Genomic DNA, 13,337 nt, shown 5'->3' on the forward strand with positions numbered 1-13,337 from the left:
TTCTTTTTCTTTTTCTTTTTTGACAAAATATGTCTAATCCTTTTCTTTTAAAAGTAATTTCAATTTTTTTTACCAAATATGTCTAATTAAATTTATGGTGGAATGTATTTCTTTTAATATATTTAAGTACATTACCCTAAACTTATATCAAACTTATAGATGTTAGGATTGGAAGGACAACGAAATAAACTATTCTATTAGCATGATACACTGGGAGACCTTTATTTTTCAATTATAGTTGCTTAAGATGGATGGTATTTGTTTCCATTTTTTATTTTGTTTTTCATCTTTTAGCCTTCTTGTTTCCTCTCGAGTTTGTATCATTTGGACATTGTATTCCTTTTCATTAAATAAATTATAGTGTTTATAAAAAGTCCCTAAATAAAAGTTCCATTACAACATTACTAAATGGAAAGGGAAATATTTGCAACGAAAGTAGTGCAAGAGCTTTCTCTTGTTTCTAGCCTACCAAATTTGAAGGTGAAGATTTGAATCTCCCATGGAATTGGTGCCTACACAGTTAGAACTATATATTTATATTGGCATTTAGTGCTTGAGCATAAACAAAGAAGACGGCAACAAAACTAAAAATTAGCACGAAAATTGACAATAGAAAAAATCTATGATGTTTTATTGAAGATTGATCTCAAAGATACGTTTAATCTTATAGTACTAGTCCGAAAAGGGAGGAGGAGATTTTTTTATTGACTACTTTCCACAGATCAAACTTTATACAAGGATCTCCGTTGAATGGATAACCTACCCAAGTCAAGAACAAAGGAGGATAATGATCATCATGAACAAAAACATCTTTCTGCAGCCCTTCGTATCTCAGTTTGGAATAATTATCATAAAAAATGTATTTGAGAGCCACCTTTTGCAGCCTCCATCTCTCAGTTTGGAATAATCATCACAAAAAAATATTTTGTAGGCTTCATGTCTCTGTTTGGAATAACCATCATAAAAAATATTTTGGAGAGCCATCTCTTTTGCAGCCTTCATGTCTAAGTTTGGAATAACTATGATAAGAAATATTTTGAAGAGCCATCTTTTCCAGCCTTCATATATCAGATTGAAAGATAATCATAAGCATGAGCATAAATCCCATTTGCATTTCTCCACCTGAAACTTAAACCATGGCAGGAGCAATTCTCTTTGATGTTGCTGGGGAGATCTTGATGAAGCTAGGATCTCAAGCTTCCACATGGCTTGGAATGCTAAGTGGAGTGGAGGGTGATCTTACCAAACTTACCAGCACTGTCTCCACGATTAAAGATGTACTTCTCGATGCGGCGGAGTGTCAAACTAAAACTCGCTCTCTACAGAATTGGCTCCAAAAGCTGGAAGAAGCTCTTTATGATGCGGAGGATGTGCTTGATGAACTCTCTAGTGAGACTCTCCGTCGAGAAGTGATGACTACAGGAAAAGGTGCAAAACAGGTAAGGATCTTCTTCTCTAGATCCAACCAGATTGCATTTAATAATAGGATGGCTCGTAAAATAAAGAATATTTGGGAGAGGCTAGATGCTATTGATGCTGAAAAAAACCAATTTCATTTGCAAATAAGTGGTGAACGGAGGACTCAATATGGTTTGTCAGGTCAAGTTATGATAAGAAAGGAAACTTACTCTGTTTCAAATGAAGATGGAGTAATTGGAAGGGATGATGATAAGAAAAAAGTAAAAGACCTTTTATTAGACGTGAATATGAATCTCTCACTCACACACAATGTTTCATTCATTGCAATTGTTGGAATGGGTGGGATAGGCAAGACGACCTTGGCTAAATCTCTCTGCAACGATGAAGATGTATCAAAATGTTTCGGTTCAAAATTATATGGGTTTGGGTTTCTGATCAATTTGAAGTTAAAGTAATAGTGAAAAAAATAATTGTATCGGCAACCGGAAGGAATCCTAATGTTGAAGGAATGGAAGCTTTACACAGAGAGCTTCAAGAAGTGATTGGAGGAAAGAAGTATATGTTAGTTATGGATGATGTATGGAATGAAAGTGAAGAGAAATGGCATGAGTTAAAACCCCTGTTAATGGGTGGCGCAAGAGGGAGTAAGATTTTGATCACGAAGCGTGATAGTAAAGTAGCTACAGAAATCGAAAGCATGACCTCTTTGTTCACCTTAGAAGGCTTACGTGAGAGTAATTCATGGTCATTGTTTAGAAATGTGGCATTTAAAGAAGGCAAAGAACCTGCAAATCCAAACTTGACGAAGTTGGGAAAAGAAATTTTAGTAAAATGTGGAGGTGTCCCTCTTGTAATAAGACATATAGGACGCTTGTTATACTCTAAGACTTCAGAAGAAGAGTGGATGTCCTTCAAGAATAATGAACTTTTGAAAGTGGTTCAACAAGACAATGATATGACATCCATATTAAAATTGAGATATGACCATCTATCACCAAATTTGAAACAATGTTTTGCCTAGATATCATTGTTTCCCAAAGGGAGTAGCTTAAAAATAAATGATTTGGTTAGACAAATGGATGGCTCTAGGTTTTATAGAATCATCAAGTGGGAGTAAATCCATGGAAGATACAGGAAAGGAATATTTCAAGGAATTATGTTGGAGGTTTTTTTTTGAAAATTCTAGTGAGGAGTGTAACTTCGACAGTGATGTTAATATGCATGATGTGATGCGTGATCTTACCATTAATGTAGCTGGAAAGAAATATGTACATGAAAGTTTCAATTGTGATTATGTTTTCAGAGAAAAAACTCGTCATGTTTCATTTGGCTATGAAATAAAATCATGGTCGAATGTTTTATTCAAATTACACAAGGCAAAAGGATTAAGAACGTTCCAGTTGTTCTCGTCTAATTATAGACTTGGAATGTATGGGCCCATGATCAATGAAGCTGTCATGGATGAACTATTTTCTAGTTTTCCACGTTTGCGAGTACTGGGTCTCAATAACTCAAATATTCATGTGGTGCCGAATTCTATAAGAAAGCTCAGACATCTTCGATATCTAGATATCTCTGAAAATTATATGGCATCACTTCCAAATTCTATCACTAAATTGCAAAATTTGCAAACACTAAATCTGATGAACTGTTATAGACTATCACAACTGCCCAGGAACACCAGCAATCTTGTTAATCTTAGACATCTTGGTTTAATGGGTGCATATAGACTAACCCATATGCCAAAAGGGATGGTGAAGTTGAGTTGTCTACAGACAGTAAGTTATCTTGTGTTGGACTGCGAAAGGTCCAATATGGTAAGCGAATTGAATGTGCTGAACTATATAAATGGAGAGTTAAAAATCATAGGTTTAGAGCAGTTGAGGCGTACTCCATCTAAAGCCAGCTTAATAAACCTGAAAGACAAAAAAGGTTTGCAAGGTTTGAGACTTAATTGGAAGCCGAGCTGGGATGATAAGGAATACGAAGCTAAGGGTGATGAAACAGTAATTGAAGGCCTACAACCACATCCGAACGTTGAACTCTTGATCATTCGAGGATACGATGGAGTAGGATTACCCAATTGGGTATCTACCTCGCTCTCCAATTTAACTGAGATTGGAATTGGCAAATGCCAAAGATTGCAATATCTACCTCAGTTGGGCAATCTTCAGGCTTTAAAAGTTCTATACTTAGGGGACATGAGATCTCTCAAGTTCATACACAAGAATGAACCATGCTCATGCTCATCACGCTCCTTCCCATCTCTCGAGAGTCTAAGTTTGAAGGAAATGCATAATTTGGAAGGATGGTGGGAAATAGAAGAGACTCTTCCAATTTTTCCTCGGCTACTTTCATTCAAGATCGACGGCTGTCCCAAGTTAAGTTCCATGCCAAAGATTGCTTCTACTGGAGTGGATGTTAGTTTATGCGATGTTGGTGTTCAGTTGGTAAATACAATAGGCCCGTTGAAGAGTTTTAAGAGATTAAAACTCCAAGAAATTAGGGATCTCGTTTATCTAGAAATGGGATCTCGGCAAAACATCGATTGGCCTATACAAAACTTCAAGATCTGATAATAGGTAAATGCTACAATTTGATGAGTTTACCGAAATGGATTGGCAACATCACTTCGCTTCATCATCTGGAGATTGTGGAATGTCCGAAGTTAAAATCACTGCCGAATGGAATGCATCAATTCAAAACTCTGTATTACCTGAGCATAAGGAGGTGCCCACAACTCCAAGAAAGATTCAAGCAGGGAGGAGAGTATTGGCCTATGATTTCGCGTATCCACCGGATCTTGATTCCTACAGGTATTCTTCACACAATCATCACTTTCCTTCATATCTCTCCATTATATATCACAATTATTTGATTTAACTACTATTCCATGTGATGTAGTTTTTTTGCTGGATGGTTTTATTTTTGCCCTTAGGATGGTAAGAAAAATGGAAGTAATTGAATTTAGTGAACTCTTTGTCAACGTTAGGTTAGCTTAGTTGAGTGGTAAGTAACACTTATCTCTGATAAATAGGTCTTAAGGTCAAGTCTCTTCAACATTTGTTTTTTACTTAAAAAAAAACTCTTTTGAAAACGTCTCTATCTATACCAAATTTATCCTTTCACAATTTTGTTGTGTAATACATGTATTTTAGACTTAACCAATATACGAAAAGCTAGGCATTAGTGCGAAGACCAAAATGAAAATTTTTAAAGATGATGGACATGGAATTGAAACCTAAGTATAAAATTTATAGGATAATTTAACATGTTTTGAACTATACTACCTTGTTCAAAATTTTATATTCATGGAATTAACAATATTGATATGTTTTATTATGTCAGACGATATTGCAGAGAGTGGGATATGGAGGAGCACGAAGAGATTTATATGTATTTATATGTATTGATTCTTTCTAACGTGTGGATATCAACATTATGAACGATAAAACTATTCTGTCTTGAATTTCTTTGAGTCATGTGGTGATGTAGAGGCGAACCAATATATTTTCTAGTATTTACTATTTTTTATCCCTATTTAACTATTTTTTATTGATTATGTTGGGTTTGGTGGAGCCAAGAGAAGAAAGAAGGAAAAATAGTTGAAATGTTGCAGAGCATGTGGACCCGAGGGCACAGCATTGAGACGCTGTAAGGAGTGTCTTGGCGTTGTCCCAAATCAAAGAAAAAAGTGCGCGTTTTCGTTTTGACGCTGAGGGTTCTCGTAGTGTTGAGATGCTACGCAATGCTACGATGATAATTTCTATATCTTTCTTATTTCACTTAGGTTTTTTTTGGTGCACAAACATTGAGGGGTGGATAAGTGGCAAAATTTAAATAGGGTTGACAGTGTGCTTTGGCACAACGGTAGAGATGAGTTCATGGTTGTGGAGCATTGTTGGCAACCCGTTCTTATGAGTATTGGTGAAGTTTTTCATTCCTGTGTTCCTAGATTCGTATTGACGTAGTGTCTAGAAGCTAGGTGGCATTTGTTGAAGCATCTAGAGAGAGTTATTGTATGCATGTTGTATTGTCTCAATTATGGTAGAACTCGCACATCGTGGGAGACTGGACATAGCCATAGTTTGGTGAACCAGAATAAATCTCTTGTGTCGTTTTCTGCTTTCTCTTATTCCTTTATTGTGGTATTTGGATACTGTGACTTGCTGAGTAATTGGGAAAGGGGAAAATTAAATGATTCGTAGGTAGACTTTAGATTATTGAGAACTAGGATTTCAGCTATTTTATTACACACATGATAGCAGATATTTTTCCCAACAAATTATAATATAATCTACTTTGAAATGAAAAACTAGTTAAGGTGAGGATTTGAATCTCCATTAAAGAAAGAGTTTGATGTTGGCATTGAGTATCATAACATAATAATAATAAAAAAAAAACATTAACCAAATAAAAAAGAAACTAATTTTTATGAGTTTTTGGGCTTAATAGCCCTTTTCTTAAGACATATTGATTTTTACCCATCTTTTTCAAAGCTCATGTTTTTTAATCTTTGGATCACATCACAGGTATACCAAATGACCTTCACCACTACCCATCCACTAATATTTTAGATTCCCCTCCCTTATTTCTTGTGTTTATCTTCCTCTCTTTATCAATTATTTCTTTCTCTCTATTTTTCATTAACTCATTCTTTCTTTGTTTTGTCTTTCTTATTTTCTTCTCTCTCTCTTCTATAATTATGAATGTTTTTCTCTCATTCTTTCTAAAATTTTCTAAAATTTTCTAAAATTTATCTTTTTTTTTCTTCTCTCTTCTCTAATTAATATTATTCTCTTTCTTCTTTACTCACTACGGAAAACAATTTACTAAAACAAAAACCCTAAATTTGTAGAATCTACATAAGAAATGGACAAACTTTCTCAGCATGCTTCTAGATAAACAAAATATACATATCTACAGGAAAGCAGGTTTTTAGGGGCACAAAAAATATGTCGCTAAAAGTCATATTTTGTTGCTAAAAGTATCAGCGATGACGACGCGCGCGTCGCTTAAATCGTCCCTAAAAACGCGTTGTTTATACTTTTAGCGACGATGACACAAAGCGTCGCTAATAATTATGAGCGACACACAGGCCGCATCGCTAATAAGATTATTTGTGACAAATATAGGCTGTCGCTGATAATATTATCAGTGACAAAACCACGGCGTTGCAAATACGATTATTAGCAACACCATTAGTCTGTCACTAATAACATAATTTGCGACGCCACTTTTTGTCGCTGATAATAATATGAGCGACAAAACATTGTTGTCGCGAATAATGATTGAGTTATTTTTTCTTTCCTTTTTTCCACTATTGGTTTGAAATTTTTTTCCTTTCTGAAACGACAATCTTAATTAGTCGTCATAACTTCCCTTTATCTGAAATAATTTGCACCTAAAAATTCTACAATACATAACAACCTCCTAAATCATTTGAATTGAAAAAATAACTTTTTAAATTACAAAATGGAACATAAAATAAATAAAAGAAAAATGAACCTTAAATGGCAAATATCTGTATTCAGTCATTATATTAAAAACAAAAAAACAAAAAAACATACATCAAAAATTCGAGTACGACCCATATAAACTTCAATTTTCTGTCTGTGTTTGTCCCAAAAGTAGTCTTCAAAATTAGACATGATCTACACACCTGAAATGAATCAAATAATATATAAAAATGTGATTGCATAAAGAAACAAATGTACGAAATTAAAAAGTGGCAAAGTAAGTGGTTAAGTGAGATATGGAGACCAAAATCATGAAACAATAAATTAAAACTATATTCAATGTGTAAACGAGAATATAAACTATAAACTAAAACCATATAAACTAAAGTCATAAACAAGTGTCTTAAAAGAGCCTAAATGCCCTCTAAGACCACAAACTAGCTTCAAAATCACACTAAAATGATATATAATGAGAAATTAGAAAAATATTAAATAAGAAGTATAAGAACTACTAAGCAACACAACTCGTTAATGAATTCTCTCCCAGCTTATCCAAAACAAACAAAGCATAAGACAGTACATGAGGATTCGAAGAGCATATAAACTAAAACTTACTAACTTGGAGGAGGTGAATTCTCCTCTTTACCCCTCCTTACATAACTACTTAATATTCTAAGTCTTTCATCTAACCTCCAACCAAGTTCATAAACAAAATAAAAAGCAACACAATGAATTCAATTGACTACCATAACTGCAAGATAGTTACAACGATTCAACTACATCAAAAACTCATTTAAAATGGCATACATCAATATCTAGAATCTCTATGCACAACTACGACTACTATAACTGCAGGATAGTCACAACAATTCAAATACATCAAAAACTCTTTTAAATGACATACATTAATATCTAGTCAATCTCTATGCACAACTACAACAACCATAACTGTATGATAATCACAACGATTCAACTACATCAAAAAGTCAAATTTAAAAGTACATGCATCAATATCTAGTCAAGCTTTATGAACAACTATGACTACCATAATTGCAGGATAGTCACAACGATTCCACCATATCAATTTCAAATATCTATTATAAGTAATGATATAACATAAGTTATGAACATTATGTATGTGTACCTTTTTAAGTGTCATTGGGCGGTTGAGAACTACTTCCCTATTGTGATTTAGCATTTAACCTCATTACTATTTCTCGCAATTGACCTAATTCATCCACTGTTGAGTCAATTGTGCCTTGTTGCGATTGTATCATGGCTTGTTGTGATTCCACAATAGCTTGAAGTTGTGCAATTTGATTATGTGATTCTTTAAACTTTTGGGAACTTCATCCATTATGAGAATTTGACGTTGGCGGTCCCCATCCAAGTGCACCACACTTACCTAGAACTTGCACAGTTACTTCTCAAGCTGATGGAGGTTCTACACCTTCTTCAAGGGGAGCATTTCTCAGTTCAATCATTTGTTCCTATAATATGATAAAATTAGTACGGGTAAAATAATATAAAAGTTAAATAACCAGTTTCACTTACATGTTTTTGACTTACTACCGAGTTCACCCACTATTGGTTTGCTTTTTTGTGTGTAATCTCAAATAGCTCAATGTCATCTACCTCCCGACCCTCTATGACTTTTCTACATAATTATCAAACAAAGTAATGAGTACTGAAATAGTGATTGAGTTATGACAAGAAAATGATACCTAAAATATTTTCTATATGGCGTAAGAACGCAATAGTTCCTGCTATATGAAGGTATGGTACAACCGATCGAGCTCTAGTGTTCGTTTCAGATGTTTGCTGTAATGTACATACATGAGTGTCGGTGAAGATTCATTAGCATACAATAATATATTCAAGAAATATATTTACAAATATCATAGTACGTATATACCTTGAACTTATCTGATTCCCATCGATCGCACAAGCGATTTCAATCTTCATCTAGTAATACATCTTCATGTCGGTTATTTCTTGCCTCTATGAGATCAAATTCTTTATACCATTTGTGCAACCTGTAGTGAAAATCCTTATACTTAGTACTCATCTCGTGATCCAAGTATCGCATGACAATATGGTCGTTCATATCGAGATTGAAGTGTAACTAATAATAAACAACCGTAAGAATGTGTTAACGAACTATGAAATAACGATATTTAAAAAAATGCCACCAAATCAAACTTACGCAAATTCTTTCTAATATCTCGTTTTTCGTCTACTGTTTGACATCTGATTCTAGAGGAAAGTGATTCCGTACACAAATGCTAATTTGTGTCGCTAGTTTCGAACTATTTCTGCAAATCGGCTTGCCATCCTCCTCTTCGATAGTTATTGGTATAGAACCGTCCTATTGACATGTATGTCGACATTGAGCCATCAACTCTTGCCTCTACCTCACCTTTTAGGTACGCCAGAACCTACATAAAAAATATAAAGTATCAAATATCAATTTATTTAAATTTACTCAATACATCATTGAAATATGAACGATTTTCATTTAACTCAATACATACTTTGTGCTTGGTGATCGACGCCTTCTTGGTGAGCGTTCTCTATTCTTTCAACGTTTGCTATATGACTACGTCGATTTCATGGTCCATGATTTGATGACGACATCCTGTAATATAATAATGAACAAAATCAAACACATAAATATTGTAAATATAAGACTAAATAATGCGTATAATTTTATCAACTTACGAATATGTATATCTGTCACTATCACTCTATTCATCATCTAATAATATATTCAAATTTGAGCTTACAGAATCATCGCTAGAATACTCAAAATCAAACTTTGCTTTGTCAGTAGATGACTTCTCGTCACTTTCCAAATCTACTTCATCTCCAATAGGCGTAGGTGCAACATATTATCTATTAAAAGTTTGTGATTCCAAGTTATCATCAACTTGGAGGTATCATGTTCGAATGCGTTCATCTATCACTACTTATTCTGTCTCATTATTTTCAACCTCTAGAATATCCCACACATGTCTTTGTTGAATGTTTTGAACAATCTTACAATCTTGACCAAGTTTGTAATCATCTAAGTAGAATACTTGGGTTGCTTGACTTGCAAGTATGAATGGCTAATCTTTGTACCATCGATAACGAGTATTAATCAATGTATACCATCAGATACATTAATTCTGCCCTTTCTTGAACTTGTATCGTACCATTGACATTTAAAAAAATCACTGCCTTCGAGTGGATATATTGAAGCATAATTATTTCACGCAACTCTCTGTAGAAATTTATTTGTCCAGTTTCATCATCTCCAGGGACCATAATGCCACTATTTTGAGTAACTCGTCGTCTATCATGCTCTTTTGAATGAAATCGAATTCCATTGACTATACCCCCACTATTCGGGCCTAGGGTCAAGGCATACAACCCATCGGAAATCCTTTTTTCACGATACATTATTTGAGCCTAATCAAAGAAACCAATTTATAGTTGCAATATATGAAAAAAAATATAAAATATAGTCGTATAACTACAAGTATCTGCCTGCCTTTTTTTTAACCAAGTAGGAAACTCTAATTGTTGTCTCTTGTACAAATCACCATGTCCGTTTGATTGAAGAAGACTCATATGCTCCGTAAGCATGAAATATATCTTAATTTTGTTATAATAGCAAATTTTAATATATGAGTTAAACGGGGAAAGAGATACATACTGGAGGTAAAGTTCCACTTCATCACAATTGTTTAGTATATACCAATGTGCTTTTTATAGCTCATCAGAAGTCAAGCGTTGAAATTAGCTACCACCCAATAATCGTACACGTCCAGAAAAAACTGACAGCCTACCATTGTTCTTCACATCCTCGATGTTATCATAATTACTCTCACTTCTATTAAATCTTATTTCAATTCCATTTAAATACATAGAACAAAAGTCAAAGATTCATTTATGATGTAGGCTTCTGCAATTGAACCTTCAGGCTGAGCTTTGTTTCTAACATATTGCTTCAAATATCGCAAGCTCCTAATACAAAAAAATAGTGAAGGACTTAGAACTTAAAATCCACAATGGAAAAAATGTAAATCAACGCATAAGGGCCAATTTCCATACCTTTCAATGGGATACATCCAACTATAACCAACACGACCAACAATCTTTGCTTCCCACGGCAAATGAACAGCTAAGTGAACCATAACGTAAAAAAATGCCAGTGGAAAGATTTTTCCAACTTACATAAGATGAACACTACATCAGTTTGCATTCTGTTTAAATCTGATATGTGTAGAGTTTTTGCACATAAATCATGAAAGAAATTTGACCATTCGGATATAGTTGTACAAATGTCTCTGTGTATATATGGTCAAATACCAATTGGAAGAAGCTTTGCAACAAAACGTGACAATCATGACTTTTTAGACCTGTGATCTTGCCCTCATTTGCGTTGACGCACCGAGATCACGTAATCTTCTTTTTGGCCTCATAATTTGATTTAGGAAGCCTTACACCATTTGAAAATGCATCATTTAATAATTGGAGTAACATATCAAATGATTTATCACTCCAATGATTAAGAACCTTAATGTGCATAAGCTTCACTAAAAAATTAAACGATGTAAACTTCGAACATCCTGGATACAACTCTTTGTCTATATCATGAAACAATTTAGTAAAGTTATTCGCCTCATTTCGCTCATTTGATTCTCTAGGTATGTCTTCAAACACTAGACCATTCAAGTCATCCATCATTTGGAGCATCTCATCATTTTTATTCCTAACTCTCACTTGATTTATACTATTTTCACCATATTCTCCAATAAACCTTGATTTTAGTATTACGAATGGAGAAGCATCTACCTTTTCTCCATGAAATGTCCATCTACGATATGTCGGAGACATACCATATTTAAATAAATGACGCTTTATATCATTCAATTTATTCCTAAGGACATTTAAACAGTTCGAACAAGGACATCTTGTTTTTCCTTCTCCATCCAAATAATTCTTAGCAACTTCAATAAACCTATTGACCCCGTTAGAGTATTCACTCCATCTTCTATCATTCAAAGTTATCCAATTTCGATTCATTGTAATGTTTTTTCTAAAAAACAATCTTTTGTAGAATTAGATATCTTTTAGTTAATTAATTACTATTTACAACTTACATTTAACTAAAAACTAAACTGAATCAGAAAAAAAAAAACAACAATAGTATGTGTACAATTTGAAACATTATTTTTCACTATCACATGCAAAATAAATAGGGGAGAAGACATGAAAAAGTTTTGTATAAATATTAACCCTGTCATAAATAGATGAGGCATAAACTATAGAAAATTCAAATTCAGCATGCTTCATATTTTAATTCAATCACCAACCAAAACCACGCCAGCTTAACAAATCAATACAATAGCAAGTTCCCTAGTCTTCTTCAATTTTTTTAGGTTTATGCTCTACTCCGAGTAAAGATCTGCCCGATTTAGATTTGCACATATAGGACAAATGCCCCAATAGCATGTCTTTTTGCTACGACTTCTTTTTTTTTTTCAATTTATTTCATGCTTTTAACCAAATATTCAACCAACGTATTCATCATATTACTCGATTGATTAAAAGTTGGTTTAGAAACTATACAACGTTTCTAAAACAATGTCACATCAATATTATTATTTTAGTCTAAAATTAGATGGGCAAATTAAAATATATAAGTAGGAAGCCTATGCACTGTTTATCAACTGAGTGGTTAATTAATTATTTCTCCTAATTTATAATATTTCCATATACCAACCATCATAATCTAGTATTTGTGAAATAGAGTAAATGCAAAGCCAACAAATGCTAATAAAAGACTCGAGATAAATTACAGAAAGGGACTCTAATGCCAAACAAGGAACTAATATGATACTTCCTCCCAAGAACTTCCAACATAGCACTGCACAAATGGTCATGAGCCATCTAAACATGAAAAGCCTCCCAAAAGAAGAAAAAAAAGGGGGTCATAAAACAGTAAAGGTAAGACAAAAAGTGAAATAGTAGAGTGGCAAAAGAAAAAAAGAAAAATTTTTTTTTTTAATAAATGGTTGTACGAAGAAATAGAACAATAGGAAGTCACATGAAGAAATGAAATTCTCCAATGTAACAAACCACTTACTCTTAGAATGTGTATGGGAATTCTTAAACAAAAATTTTGCTTCATTCCTTTCTTTAAATATCCTCAAGTTGGAACTTTCACTCTAAATAAAAAGATTACTTAGATGATTTAGAAAGCTTGATGCTAACATTTTATTTTAAGATTTAATTGCCCAACAAAACACAAACTTTCAAACTTCAATATGGCTTTTCTGTTGTATGTGTTGGGCTTGATCACAAGAATAAAGCTTATATGAAGGTTGTTTTAATTGTTGAATGTTGGTGTGGTATTATTTTTATTGGCCTAACTTTGATGTTGGTTTTTAGATTCATCATCACTTGTCC

General features: G+C 33.5%; 1 long non-coding RNA gene and 1 pseudogene across 1 annotated transcript; one reads left to right on the top strand and one right to left on the bottom strand.

Annotated features, from left to right (window-relative positions):
- Positions 1-603: 603 nt before the first annotated feature.
- On the bottom strand, positions 604-4,170 carry LOC148209039 (uncharacterized). Its single transcript, XR_015787416.1, has 2 exons — positions 4,029-4,170; positions 604-1,416 (listed from the first exon to the last, which is right to left on the bottom strand). It is a non-coding gene; the product is annotated as an uncharacterized LOC148209039 (long non-coding RNA).
- On the top strand, positions 1,137-5,359 carry LOC111024894 (putative disease resistance protein RGA4; annotated as a pseudogene).
- Positions 5,360-13,337: the final 7,978 nt, after the last annotated feature.

The sequence above is a fragment of the Momordica charantia genome (genome assembly GCF_013281855.1).
Source record: "Momordica charantia cultivar OHB3-1 chromosome 9 unlocalized genomic scaffold, Mcharantia_2.0 BLBB01000009.1, whole genome shotgun sequence".
NCBI lineage: Eukaryota > Viridiplantae > Streptophyta > Magnoliopsida > Cucurbitales > Cucurbitaceae > Momordica > Momordica charantia.